Raw genomic sequence first — 16,134 nt, 5'->3', positions numbered from 1 at the left:
CCTGTCTCCCTAAATGGTTTCGTAAAATCTGTAATATCCTATCAAATAGTTTGTGTGCGAGCTTTTAAATCAGAATATTAAGACGCCATGAAAAGTTGTTACAAAAAATCTGTTGTGGTCCTGTTGGTCGTGGAATGCATAATACCTACTAGTGCTTGAACATCCAGTCATATTTAAATTATGTCTATGCCTTTAATCTTAGAAGAGGATATCTAAATTAGCATAGGTACGCAACCTCTTGATTTCTGCAAGGAATCTTAAGAAAAGCTTTATGTACAATTTGATATATCCATGGGTATTGGGTATACTAATTGCCTTTTCATAGCCAAATGAGTCACTATCGTGTAATCATTAGATCAACATACTTGTAAGTCAATTCACTACGTGTCCATAACAAGGGCATAGTAATCACATTGATACAATGCATACAACGGCAAAATCTAAATTGCGCCGTAGCTATACATTCTACCAATTAATATAGTATCGTGATCTGTTCTGCAAAGGAATTTGGGTGTCTATTGTGTGTAAGATATAGTGTGTAAGGTACATAATCGTGTGCTAATAAATGTGAATGTAACTTACAGCTTGCCCCACCAGGCCGACGGCGTACGAACGAGCGCTGCGGTTTCTCACTCCGCGTCGGTTTCTCCAGCGATGGCTTGTCTTTATCACTCGCATCTTTTTCCGTTTTTCGGCTCTTGAATTTGTTGTTCCCGCGCCTTGTGAACTTGTTTGTTGTTGTTTCGACGTCCAAGGATTCTGTTGTTGTTTGTGTGCGACGCAGGAAGGGCCGGCGCTCCCTCGCCGCCTGGACAAAATGGTAAGTCAATGTTTAGTAACATAGGAGAATAGACTGCGTAATTTATCAAGATGTATTCAATTTCATAACGCTCTTCCTTATAATTTATAACTTACAGTTTATCTTGGAAATATAGGATTGGTTTTGTACAAATTATTTCTATTAAGAGACAACATAAATTATAATAGATTTGTACCGATAAAACTATTGTTACCGTATACGTTGAAACCTATAAAATATTTAATACCTAGCTTAGAAATAACAATCCAGTTTCAATGCCGGATCTTTTCACATCTAAATGTTAAATTTAAATAATAAATATAAGTTAGTAATGGATAAATATCACGACTGCGAAATTCTAGAAAATTTATGCCATGTGTCTTTGTGGTTTCCTTGCGGTTTCATTCGAAAACTAATATTATGTGGCGAAGTTTATATTTTATTTATACTGTATTGCAATTAAACCTGATTTCAAAGTAATTTATCAAAATGTTGCTGATTTTCCAAACTAGTTGTACAAGTTGTTTTCTAATACTTGTAACATTAATTAGATGAAAGAATGTTGATTGAATTTCATTTTTTGTCTATATTTATTGCAATTTATATGTTTTATACAATTTTATATGAATTTATTCAAGAAATACACTACGTTTTTATATAAAATCATTTTTTTTACGTTACAATGATACAAAAATATAAATAATCATCTACTAGGTACTACATACAGGTAACTTGTATATTACAAAATATTTACAATTAAAAAATAACAGGCCTATTACTTAAACTAAGATCTACGATAAAAATAATACATCAATTTTATGACTACAGATAGACTAGTTCTAAAAAGATGTTACAAAATTGTATAGATTTATTAAAGTATATAAAAATATGTTTTTACGTAATAAAATTATTAAGAAAATCTCGAAGTGGCGTAATATTTAACAAAACTCTCACATAATTTACATAACGCTCTTGTAAATACATATATTTGGAATGTGTTGAAAACTTGATTTTAAAATATTCATTTAGTTATCTTCATTCTCTGTGACATTGTTTTATGAATATATTTATTTAAATCGAGCTTTTTGGTTATTTTGAAAATTATACTTAATCGTCTGACCTGAAATCATTTCTTTAGAACATAATATAAAAATATAGGCTCTAGATTTAGCTCGAAGATATTCAACGTGTGTAACAATATATTTTTAGTCTTTTCATTGACTGGATTTAATATTTTATTATATGCGACTATCAAGATAGATCTTAAATATTAGATCTTTCATACTTCAGTTTAATTAAACTATCCGTATGATAAATTTGCTTCAAAATGGTTTATCATTCAGTAATACAGACATACATCTACAAATCTTGTTTTTATACCTAAGAATAACTTAAATATCTATAAAATATTTTGCCCTAGTGGTATTTAAGGCTTCCGGTCATTAACCCTAGTGCACACGGTCAGTTGACTACAATCTAAGCTAATTAGACTCTATGTAGCTTGAAAATGTACGCTTTGTGAAACCGTATTCACTGAAATGTGAAAAATTACTTTTTCTATATTATTACGCGATGAGTTTTATGCTTTGTGACTTTGTATGTATTGTTATTGTTTATCTGTTAAAATTATTAATGTTATATTTTTATGGTTACTCTTTCACGCAAGTACTACGAAATTAGGAACTAAGTTCTTAGTCTTACTGAACATTAGCAGTATGTATGAATTTTAGCAGATAGAAAGATTTTCATTAAACACCAAATCATAAAACTATTGTTTAAAAACCTATATAAAAGAGGGAACATTCTCGAAATCGTTATAAATACCTACCTTATAATTCAAATTACATTAGGCATAATTTAGATAGATTTAGTAATAGATACTTAGAGGATTATTTATTAATTGATATTTAATGAGTTTTAGCTATTACGAAGCCATTACTTAAATTAAGCTTAATCAGAACTTATATGTCCAATAATTATTATGAAGAAACTAATGAATTTAATCACATAAAAAGCACACGTTTAGTTGGCTAAGTTTCATAAAAAGATATCTACTAGTAATAATTTACTCTGCATTTTTTGCACGGAATTATAAATTAATTTATGAATCAGTACACATATATCGATCAGTCACACGTATTTAGACACATTTTATCTAAAATGGCGGGTACTTTTCTTATCTAATTTTTATACATAGTCTTCACTTCTAAGCAAAGAATAATGTACCTAGGTAATCTGATTTCTTATCGAAATCGCGAAAAAGCGAAATCCCGTGTCCCCTAGTGGGGTAAGGGGCAGATGTATTATGTTTCACTGATCGATTTTTTTCTTTAGGGACAAGAAGGTGATTAGCCTTCTGTGTCCTGCCAGACCGAGACCTTTTTTTTTTTTTCGTCTCCACCGGGAATCCCTCGGTTCTACGCTCATGCGTCAACCACTGTACCAAGGAGGCGGTCAGTTTCTTATACATTCTTCTAAACCTTAGAACCCACGTTTAGTCCCTCTACATGCAGCAACAACTATAATTACACTAAATTGGAGAACACGAAGATTAATCAATCGCAACTATTGCTCCTGACACCAAACCAGTTATACGTCAATTATTTACAACAATAGCTATCAAGTGTTGCGTCACACATTGATTGTTGGTTCACAAAGATAAAAATACGTGGGATGGGCCGGTATTGTACGAAAACTCACAAGGCTGTGCATAAGCTTATTGGTATTATCCTTATATGTTTTAGTCTTGTATTGACTGGCTTTTTTTGTGTGGTGTCTCTTGATGATAGCTAGGGTTTCTACATCTTAATGCGAACGCGTGGGTGAACTGAAGGTTCACCCTGGTTTGATTGGCTAGCGCGTAGACTATTAGATGAGATGCATCTTATACATAGAATAGAATAGAATAGAATAAGAATTTATTCGCAGTAAAAATCAAACACATAAACAAAAAAAATACACAAGAAAAATAACAGTTTACTACGAAAAGGCTATGGACTCAGCATATGGTGGAAGCAATGACTAAAAGGCCAGTGCTTTCACCGCTGTTTTTCAGCCATAGCCTGTTGTAGCCACAAATGTCACACGAGTTGATACAACAAAAATTTTGTTATTAAAATAAAAGTATACAAACTAACAGCATTTCTTATAAAACAAACATGCAATACAGTAGGAAAACAGGTAAAACAATAAAAAATAAACAACAAAAAAAATGGAAAATGAAAGGAATGCAGGATAATGTTTTATTCCGTTTCTACCGGTGGGATACATCGATACATCTTATATTAATAATAATTAATCAACCACAATTATATCTAAAAGCCAGTTCATTCATACCCGGGTGAAATAATTACTATTGAAGTATTTAAATATGTAAAAACACAATATAAAAAATATATATATAAAAATTACCCATTCATCAACTAATTCACTGGGCACTGCTCTTTTTGTTTTATTAATAAATAGCTTCTTAGTTTAGCTTTGAAAGTACCAAGACACCTTGATTCGCGTATAGGAGGAGGCAGGTCGTTCCAGCATTTACTAGCCCGATATTTAAAACTACCTCTAAATGCAGTTGTTTTATACTTAGGTATTCGAAAAACACAAGAGAAAGGCCTTGATTTGCAGAGCTTTTGGCTTCGTGACCAAGTTAATTTCTCATAGAGGTAAGGCGGTGAATGGTTATTGACTACACCATGCAAAAGACTACAAAGATGGAGCTGTCTACATGCTGACATCTTTAGTATTCCTGCTTTATTTAAGAAAGGCGTAACATGCGTGCGAGGTGGGATCTGGAAACAGTAGCGCGCACAAGCATTCTGAATCCTTTGAATGCATCTAACTGCTCAAATTATTTTGATGTAAAAATATCTACCTAAGCAACTATATGCAAAGATTCAACACAGTCGATTCAGAAGTTCTGACGTAGAAAGGAGAACCATTACGATCCTACTTGTTTCGGACTATTCTAGAAGCTTTTGTTCTTCAGACAACCAAAAGCGGTTATAATCACATCAATCAGTTTAAAAGAATCTATTAATAACAATGACGTTTTTGTATAGACTTAAGCCTACGAATAATTTAAATTAAGTTCCTTACATAACCCACGCGATTCATAAATAATTCAAGTGTTTTTGACGACCTTGAGTTAGGATATTAGCAAATAATAATGTAATCGGTGTTATTTCTATATAAAACTATTACTTAATAGTTCTTAAAATTTAGACTTTATATTTGCATATTTTAACGATTGTAATTGCAAATTACCAATATATTCTTTTTTATTATTGATTAAAACGGACGTACTATATAATTACTCGTATATGTTGATGATTTAATGTTTTTTTTTTTTAAATATAGCTCAGTTAAACGAATTAATGAGATTGTTTTGGTTTGTTCTATAAAGAAGCTTCACAAAAACACGGGAAGTCAATTGTAGGTTGTACGTAGGTCACAAGTCTTAAGGCTTTATAGGAATGTAGTCAAGGTGAACTGGCCGCTTCGTACTCGCAAGGAAATATTTACTCTGTGTAAATGACCACAGATAATTACAAAAACAAATTAAAAATATGCCGCCAGTTTTCACTAAGTACGGAGCTATTTATAATCCTACTAATATTATAAATGCGAAAGTTTGTGAGGATTTGTATGTGTGTGTTTGTTATTCTTTCACGCAAATACTACTGAACTGATTACAATAAAATTTAGCATAAATATAGAGGGTAACTTGGATTTACACATAGGATAGGTTTTATCCCGGAAATCGCACGGGAACGGGAACTATTCGGGTTTTTCTTTGAAAACGCGGGCGAAGTCGCAGGCGTAATGCTTGGCTTTATATTTGGCAATGTTTCTTAGGTCAATGCTAATTTTAATGCAATGTCTGATAATTTGATAGTTTAGTTCTTGTATTTTACGTTATTTCCAATAAACAGTATTGAATAATAATAAACAGCATGAATAATAATCTGTACGAAATTGTCACAATAAATTGGTATTTCATATTTAATCGCTTGTTAAATTCATAGCAAAATTAATTTCGAATATTCAATTCATTTCACAACAAATTATTGTTTTAATAATACTAGTATGTAAAACTTAATAGAATACTAGCTTTCCGCCCGCGGCTTCGCTCGCGTTTTCAAAAAAAAACCCGCATAGTTCCCGTTCCCGTGGGATTTCCAGGATAAAACCTATCCTATGTGTTAATCCAAGTTACCCTCTATATGTGTGCTAAATTTAATTGTAATCGGTTCAGCAGTATTTGCGTGAAAGAGTAACAAACACACACGCACACACATCTTCACAAACTCGCATTTATAATATTAGTAGGGCTCGTTTTTATAGCCGTACGATAACAACAAAGACTGACATGTACTTTTTAACGTTACAATGGTCAATATTAACAATCTGCAAGTATACATCGAATTAAAACGATCTTTAAAAGCATCTAGAATAATAAATGAGGTAAAACTACGTGATACGACTATATATAGCTCTATCATCTTGAGTTACTCGTAGCAAAGGTCATATTCGAAGTAGAATTACAATTTGTAGGTCCATTACGAAAGCCAGGTGCAGTTAGATATCTTTGTGTATTTTTAATGTATATTATTATGTCTATTTGAGAGGTAATTTTTGGTTTGCAATTTATTTACGTAATTATGATATATTGGTACAGTTGTTGGAATGGCTAACATGAGTAAAGAAAATCAAATAAATAAATAAAGACAACAACTTTGGATATGAAAAAAGAATAATATGAAAATATGGGTTTTTACGAGTAGGTAATGACCAGGTTACGAGGATGGAGGAGGTTTAAATGTCATGGAAGATCTTTATAGACTACAATTATATCAACTAAAAGTAGTTAAATCATAGTTTATTTTAAATCCGTCGCCTTATCTCGTTCATAAACCAAATCAGTTTTTCATTACAGTAAAAAAATCCACAAGCATTACGAATAACCTTCGTTTTTTATGAAACTCCTACTTGATACATTTCAATATATACGTGAATAGACTTCGTGGCTCCAAATAATACCTATTTAATTTTTTACACGTACTTAGTATACTGTATTTACAGTGTAGTCACATTCAATACTCCGTTTATTTAAAAACGTGAATAACTGAGTAATATATTTTTTGCGAATTGTACAGTTACGACCTAACAACTACTATTTAAAGAGTTCTGCCTTGAATACATAAAGATTACGACGACTTTAAGTTTAGACAAATTGAATTACATGACAAAGAAATTATATTTATTGTTTACGTGCCTTTATATACTAGCTTACCACCTGCGGCTTCGCCCGCTTTGTCTGAAACCTAATAAATTATGTACTAAAACCTTCCTCAAGAATCACACTATCTGTTAAAAAAACCGCATCAAAATCCGTTGTGTAGTTTTAAAGATCTAAGCATACAGACAGAGGAAATCTACTTTGTTTTATACTATGTAGTGATAAGTATTATACTAATAGGAATAGCATAGAAACAACAATACGACTTTGAGAGTACGAAATATACCAAGCCATAGCCATACCAAATATACATACCATAAAAACAAAACGACTTTGAGAGTAGGTACGAAAGAGATATCGAAATCCGGTCTTATAAATTGGTATTATAACAATGACTAGTTAGATTACATTCCATATAAACACCTGACAATAGGTTTGTAATCAAAATATTGATTAGCATATTCTAATAGCATTCTAATACCAATATTTATTTGAGATGGTTATAAAATGATTATCAACCAAATAAGACAAAAGTTATATCTATAATATTATAGTACTTATTTACACTTTATAGAGATGTAGAGATTATAGAGACTATATAGAGATTGTCTAACTATATATGTTTGTAAGGCATAATCTTCGGAAAATCATGAAAATTCTTTCATCTATACAAAGTTGCTATTCAAGAGTGTTATACATGATTTTATATGTCTATCAAACCGGCGAACCGGGGCAAGCGGGTGATAATTATAATCGTCTACAAAAGTAATTTGCGCTAAGTTAGCCAATCCAAAGTACACCATATCTCGCATGGTAATCTTAAACTTGTCCAGCATGTAAGGTTGTGTCGACACGTCAGCCTTGGCTCGAATTGGAAATTAGCATTATTGGCTCCCTTGAATCATTGGTACTTTGTATACTAAACGTGACCTAAGCGTTTGCGTGGTCACCTTGTGTACTCCTAATGTGTAATCATTTATTTGGACAATTCAGGGCGGATAAAGAATCGCGTTGTTCGATAACTGAGAAAGAGGTGTGATAGTACATAAGTAAGGTAAATTTACAATACCAACACAAATTTTTTTCCAAAGAATAGAGCTTAAATTTACTTTTGTCCCTGCATAGAAAATTCTTACTTACAATAAGGTAATCCGCATAATATATTACTTAGCAAGACATGGAAACAAAACTTGATCACATTTTCCGACAAATTCATGTCTTCAATTTTATGTATGAAACTTGAGATGCAATTAATTTCATAAGGTACATTAACATTAAAAACAACAAGTACATCAGACGGACAACGCAATATATTTACTTATATTTTCACTTAAACTAATACTATTATTTACTTATTTTGATTGCCTTAGGGCTGATTTTTCAATCCTTGGTTAAAACTTATTCGTCGAATAATATATAAAACTACCATTTTAAAAAAGTATTCTAATTGTCCGTATTTGACAGTTTTCGTGACATTTTAATATTATCGTGTAATACTTTATTGGACGGATAAGTTTTAACCAAACATTGAAAAATCGGCCCTTAGGCCATTCTCCCATTGCGATACGCACAGGCGATTCAAGTATCATGCAAGTCTCAGAGACTAGTCGCCGCGGAATATCTCGCATACATTGTACCGGTAGCGTAGTGTGCGAGCCTACATACAAATGTATGTGAGATACTCTGCGGCGACTAGTATCCGAGACTTGCAGGATACTTGAATCTCCTGTGCGTATCGTAATGGGATAATGGCCTTACTGTCATGTCTACGCGTATCATTACTAAAGCATATTTACACGGGCGAGTTATGCGGTATATTTGTATTGATCTTGAATGACATAACCGCATATCAGTTTCGCAATGGGGTTTCTTAATAGCTTTCTCTAGCATTTCCTATTCTGGATTTATCTTTGGTAATCTGCATAGTTTATTAACAATTATTTTGATTAAGACCTTTTGTATTAAAATATTACTGCTACTGAGTAAGTATTACTAGTAACGCAGGTAGATATAGCCACTCGAAGGACCAATATAATAACAAGGAAACCACAAAGAAAACTAATGTAAAGTAATGTTAATTTATCACGGCACATTCTGACATAGAATTATGTGTACTGCTTAAAAATTATAGTTTTTTTAACCCGAGTTTGTTTAATTAAAATACTACTTATAAAAGAATTAAACGCGTGATAGAGCTCTACAATTATTTTGTTCATGATCTTGTAACTCCATTATTGAAGCATTATTCATTCATAAATTAATAAACAAGACTAAGAAATAATAAATTATTCAACAATATAGGTATTATTACCATTGTAACTAAGAATCTAGATGCCTTTTGTGGTAAATTAAAGTATTACTCACACAATTACAATTTTAACTAAACATTACGCCCACTACAGTGATTTTACATAAAATTTACATACAAAATGTGCCTTAGAACCGGATTTCGTTACCCAACATACCATAATCATAAAATTGTGATGCCACAGGGTTTTACGTCGTTATGCCTTGTAAAAATTATAATGACGTTGTTTTTTTTAAGAGACGATATTTTATGAGGAAAAAGAAACGTCGTGGAATTTTGAGTTATTTTAAGAATGTTGCTAGCAAGTTCATTTATTATTAAGTCATAAGAAGCTTTGGTATTGTTGAAATGTAGGGTTTTGTAGAAAAGTATTTTTGTTCATTTTAGCTCGGTACTGGCAAATAAGGAGCGAAAAATAACGAACACACATTATATTTCAATGTGTTCCACATCGTCTAGACTCTAGTCCAACATTTCAGTCTTATCTATAAATACATAAACTACAAATAAAAGTCGTGTTACACCACTTATAACTAATGAATGAACGAATTCGATTTTTGCTTTATTGCATTCATCGCCGCTTGGATTAGGATTTCTATATAAACGACTATCCAGGCATAGCGAGGCGTATCAGCTTTTGCTTTTTTTGATTTGTAATCATAGTCATCGTCAACATCATTTTATCAAACGCTCATCGCGTATTATAAAATAATTAGATAAACATTATATAAGAGAGACGGTAACACAGAGAAAGTAGTTTTCACTGATCGGATGCTGCGAAGTTTTTATACCTGTTCTCCGTCAATGGAGAGAAACCGAATGTTGACTTGATCTCTCTGCGTTTCGTCTTGACTGACAAGTTGTGAATTATAATTAAATCGGTGCGGATAAACAGATTTTACTTTAAGATTGCGTTTAATATGTAGCTATCACTACATAGTATAAAACAAAGTCGCTTTCCCTGTCCCTATGTCCCTATGTCCCTTTGTACGCTTAAATCTTTGAAACTACACAACGGATTTTGATGCGGTTTTTTTTAATAGATAGAGTGATTCAAGAGGAAGGTTTATATGTATAATAACATCCATTAAATAGTGGAAAAGTACTGTTATTTTTGAGGTTTCTAATGTGATGTCGTAAAAAATTCAAAATAATGTACTAAGTATTATACACACTGAAAAGGTCTACAGAAAAGTCCGCGATGGTATATGGTATGGTATGTCTATCTCTTATGGATAACCCACAATAACTATTTTTTGTCATTTACTTTTTACGACAAATAATGGCTAATTTTCGAAGCGATTTTAACCAATACACCATTAATCCTTAACCAATTAAATACCTTGAATACATTGTTGATTTAATATAGATCTACATGGCCCTTTACACCGTATGATTTAAGTGAATATTTTCGAAGATATTACAGATTTAAAAATTGCGGGACGTAGCGTTTGCGGCGGTACCGGCCGGCCGCCAGGCTATCTATTTTATACCCGTGCGAAGCCGGAGCGGGCCGCTAGTAAATTATATAAACAACTAAGAAGTTTCTTATAGGCTCTCTGTAGGAACTTCTTTACGAACCGGTGGTAAATGGAAAAACTATGTTATGACGATTCGAAAAAAATGTCTGTGTTTGGCCTTTGAGGATGAAGTCTATAAATTATCTATTTTTAATTGCCCACAAAAGCATTGTACCATATGATATAACTTATAATATTGTTCTATATTAAAATATGCATACTAAGGTATACTTTTTTAATTACAGGTCCGGCAAAGCGGAATCGAGTTTGGTGCCAAAGAAGATGAACACTAGGTTAATCTTAAGGCTATATTTATCGAAATTGTAAAATAAAACAAGCATACTTTTGTGTTTTATTTATAAACCTTTAACGATATTACTCCCCTGTCCTATAATTTCCAATTGTGAATTCACAAACATTGTAATTAAAATATAAGGTAAGGTTGCCTTTTATTAATAAATAAACTAATATTTCATAAATAATGAATTTAATTTGTAACATAAAATGAAAAAGTACATAAACAGTTAACAATATTGAATAATACAGTTTATTTTAAAACAAAAGAGCGGAACCAAGTATTTTTTCTCAAAAGTGAATGTAACCAAATTTCAGTCTGAATTAAGAGAATAATAATTATGACTATGTTACACAACGTGTTAATCTATTCCTCTTTCTTATGGTAATTATCGTTACATATTCATTAATTTAAATGAGATGATGAATAATGTTTTTAATCAACAAGTATGAATTAAGATGTAGTTATGTATTCAGAGTAATTAATACTTTCTCAGAAGACATCTGGGTATTAGGTACATAGAAGATAAAAATCTCGACAATATAGATATAGATTGAACCGAGAACTGAAAAATATATACCTCCAATAATATAATTGGTGCAAATATTAATTAAATAGTCTGCGAGATCATAACTAGGTCAATAAACACTTACGTAGAATAAAGAATAAGAAGTAAGATAGTTAATCCTTATCTACTCTAATGCTCTAATAAGGAGAGAAGTCAAATTATTATCAGTATACCTTAGCATGACCTGTTTCCATCAGATGCACTTTGTTTCAATGCAATGAATTAATTTTAATTGTTATAATTTTAACACTAGAGACCTAGAATTAAAATTATTATTAGTATACCTGTTTTCATCAATGCACCTTGTTTCAATGAAATTAATTTACTTTATTAGTTAAAATTTTAACCGTACACAGTTACGTAATAATAAAGGTTTTAAAGAAGAAGCTCATTAACCTACTAATTTATTTCACACGACAAAATGAGTAGTATAATAAGGTTTAGGGCAGTGGCGCAACTGTTTAATGAATTTTGTCTGTTTTGATAAAATTGGATTGCCTAATAGTACGTATTTTGCAGTTTGAACTTGTTTTTAATTGTTATATTATATTATAGTTTCATTTTGTATTTGTGAAAATACAGGCGATTTTGCTACGTATATATTATGAATGTAGATAATTTACACAACACCATTAATATTACTTAACAAAATAAAGTTATTTGCTTCTAGGGTAATAAGACAACTGAATTAAAGAGTATAACATAACCTATGCATTTATGAACATCAAAACGATTAAAAGAAAAGCTCTCTAAAACTAAATTATGTAGAGCATAAAGTTATACCTACAAGAAGTTAATTTAATATTCAAAATTAAAATTCGGTTTTATTATTTTTGTAGGAACACCATATTTTTAAGAGAACTATATATGTACAATAGATTTAAAATAGGACTTCCTATCTATCTATTCGTGACCACGAGCTCAGTAAACTGTGGTATATTTATACGTATAAAAAAAAGATAAAGAGTTTGTTTGTTTTGTGAAACGGAACTGAACCGATTTCCAAACTCTGCTATAGTGGCTGTAATATGTGTACCCGAGCAAATGGGATTTAATAAAGACACCAAGTTTAAGTTTTCCTATAGCTTCTCAAATATTGCACGCAACCTTATATTCTCTCGCCGTGACCACGAGAAAAACAGATTAATTTAATTGATATTTAGATAATGTAAGACTCCTTTGAAATAGAATTTATAGTCTTTAATTTCTAAATTATGAACTAGACACAAATTAGGTTTGTATACGAATAAAATTAACATTATACCTGAAGGGGGTCACAATAATCTTTTAAAATATGTTGTGAGTATGACTCATTGAATGGAATGTAAATCCGCCACTACGACACAACAAGATGTGTCATAACATTGTATAATTATTATTTAATAATATTTATTTATATGAGATTTTTTCTATAAAAATTCGTTCTTATAAAGTTCTTATAAAGTTTCGTACTTTTATTTCACTGATCGAACTATCACGACCAAGAACTAATAATTCCTAATTTTTATTCTTAACAAATTCTGTTCTTAAATCATGTTTAGTCTGATTAGGATCGAGAAGCATATTGTATATAGTACTATCGTTTAAAATGAAGAAAGCTGTGAGAAAATCCTTAACAAGATTTTACGTGTCTGATGTGAATTTCAAAGTATTTTATATCTAAACATGGTGATATTATCTTTTACACACGAAATAAACACGAAAGTGTGGATTGTACTGATTAATATCATGATTGATATATCAGAATAATAATATAGTGCAGGAAAAACCCTGACTTTTAAGGAGTAGATACATTTGTATAATTGTTTAGGCCACTAGCTCATAAAACGAACTTAAAACAAGAGCCTATGGATCTCTATAATAATACAAGAGTTACTTCGTATATATACGTATCGTTGTAATAAATATTATATTCTTTATTAAAACTATCATTGTTTACGTATAATGCAAATTATTTCAATAAGATTATTATTTCGGTACATGTAGTGGAAATCTGGTGAGGATGAGAATCATAATAGTGATCCTTCTTTGATAAATGCAATTTTATATAATGTTTATAAAGAATTTTATTATGAACTAGCTGTGTCCCGCGGTTTTACGCGCATAGCTGCGCTCCTGTTATATAGCCTATAGTCTTCCGCGATTAATGGGCTATCTAACACTGATATAATTTTTCAACTCGGTAGTTCATCGATAGTTCATGAGATTAGTATGTTCAAACAAACAAACAAAGGAATTTTATAATATTATAGTATAGAAGATGTAGCAAGCATCTCTTTATATAATAACGATGATAATCGTCATGAAAGTGAATTGTCTTATAAAAGTTAATTGTCTACTAACACACAGTAAATGTTTTAAAGCCTTCCGGATTATTACAACGTGATATTGCAAGAATTTCAATATATTTTACGGAAGAAAGTATGTTTGACGAAATGGGCTCTAAGATAGTTGCTAACTATTAGACTTCCTAGAATAAGTTGGTACTTAAGTTGGTACTTAAGTTAACTTCCTGAAATTCATAATTATGATAAACTAGCGGTCCGCCCCGGATTGCCCCGTGGTACCTACATGTTTAAACTATCCTATCTCTCAAGTTGGATCGAACTGCACATGGTGTGCGAATTTTATTATAATCGGTTAAGTGGTTTAGGAGTCCATTGAGGACAAACATTGTGACACGAAATTTATATATATTAAGAAGATGTATAAACACTTTTACGGTTAAAATATGTAAGGTAAGTAATAAATAATAATATAATGAAGTTCTACTTATTTATGCAGACGATGATAAATATTGTAACGCAATTTTTTTTAAGAGCCTGTACATTTTTCAATAATAAATTGGTATATTTTATGGATTTTATTTCATTTGTAATCCCATAAAATGTACCTCTGCCTTATCGATCTAGTATTAAAAATTCTGACACAAATATCTTCTTACATAGCAATTGATGTAATAAAATACACATCAACTTCAAACATGACCATTTCGATCTTGAATCAAATCACTATGAATTTACGCGTAAACGCCTCTTTTCAAATTTGGGCTCATAAAACTGGTCCACGGTCCATAAAATCAGTCTTATCTATTTGGAAAATAGATTGACTATTTATATGTTTGATCTACCTACATTTTAATTCTATAAACTACAAATATGGAGCTAGTTTAAGGATGGATCGAGCTTCATCTAAAATATGATGTAAAGCACAAATTTTCACGTAATATTATGAAATCACTATCCGGTGAGGCGATGTTTCTTAAGAAAACGTGTCATGAAATACGTAGTCATATCATACAGTTAATATTATAAATGCGAAAGTATGTTTGTTTGCCTTTCGTTCATGTCGCAACAGGACGATAGTATGGTATGATTTTCTGTCGTGTTCGAGTGACACAGGCTATTTTTTACCGGGGTGGAATATCTCATTGCTATGGGATATCCCTTTATACACGGGCGAAGCCGCGGGTCCTATGCTAGTAAATTATTAATAGTTAATTTGTGACGTTATAGGGGTAATCACTTGATCTACTAAACCGATTAAAAAAAATCACCAATGTAAAGCCAGGTAACAAGTGTATCAAGTCGACGATCTTTGAGTTCTTATACTATATTTTATTTCGTTTATATCCACGTCAACCCGGGTAAAGCCGGGATGAGCGGCTAGTTCATCATAATGATGGATAAACCATCATACGAGAAAGGCAACGGTTTGTAGAGAAAGTAATATGATGCTTATTGCTTTATTAATATTGCAAATGTTATGATAGAGATGTTTGTGAAAGTTTATTCAAAATGAAAGGAAAAACATGTTTTGCATGTTTGTGAACTGATGTGATTTTATTTTGATGGAAGTTACACGAAAATTAATAATATGCATAATAATTGTAAATATAGATAAGATTTGTTAATAGCATAGTCTACTACTTTTTACCCGACTACGGCAAAGCAAAAGGAGGGTTATGATTTTGACAGGCTATGTATGTATGTATGTATGTATGTATGTATATATGTATGTATGTATGTATGTATGTTCATCTGTTCCCTCGTAACTTCTAAACTACTTATCAGAATTCGACAAATGACATATCATTAGAAGCGTCTTAATTGTCCGCTGGTTATAGGCTATATGGGGTTTCACAAAATCTAATGTGGCGCCCTCTAGCGGACAAAACATACAGAGTAAAAAAATAAAGTTAAGATAAATATGCCGTGTTTGGTATCATTTGAAAGCTTTTTACTTGCACATTTTGAATATACATATATATATAACTAGCATTTGCTTGTGACTTTACCTGTATTCATGGGCTGATTGCATATAATTCACATCTTTTCGTTCATAGCTTCTTTATTAGTTCATCAATTTAACTTTTGTTTTATACTTTTTCAGCGTCGTTTTTT

At 31.3% G+C, this 16,134-nt stretch overlaps 2 long non-coding RNA genes across 2 annotated transcripts in view; both read left to right on the top strand.

Moving 5' to 3' along the window:
- The window catches only part of LOC149483637 (uncharacterized), a 202,574-nt gene that overhangs the window by 89,302 nt on the left and 97,138 nt on the right, over positions 1–16,134 (top strand). The window lies entirely within an intron of this gene.
- LOC149483640 (uncharacterized) lies at positions 606–11,210 on the top strand. Its single transcript, XR_016316511.1, has 2 exons — positions 606–820; positions 11,114–11,210. It is a non-coding gene; the product is annotated as an uncharacterized LOC149483640 (long non-coding RNA).

Source organism: Colias philodice, chromosome 13 (genome assembly GCF_061535455.1).
Source record: "Colias philodice isolate Cphi_HAF_F1 chromosome 13, ilColPhil1 Martin Lab GWU primary, whole genome shotgun sequence".
Taxonomy (NCBI): domain Eukaryota; kingdom Metazoa; phylum Arthropoda; class Insecta; order Lepidoptera; family Pieridae; genus Colias; species Colias philodice.
This window is presented reverse-complemented; position numbering and strand designations above follow the sequence as displayed.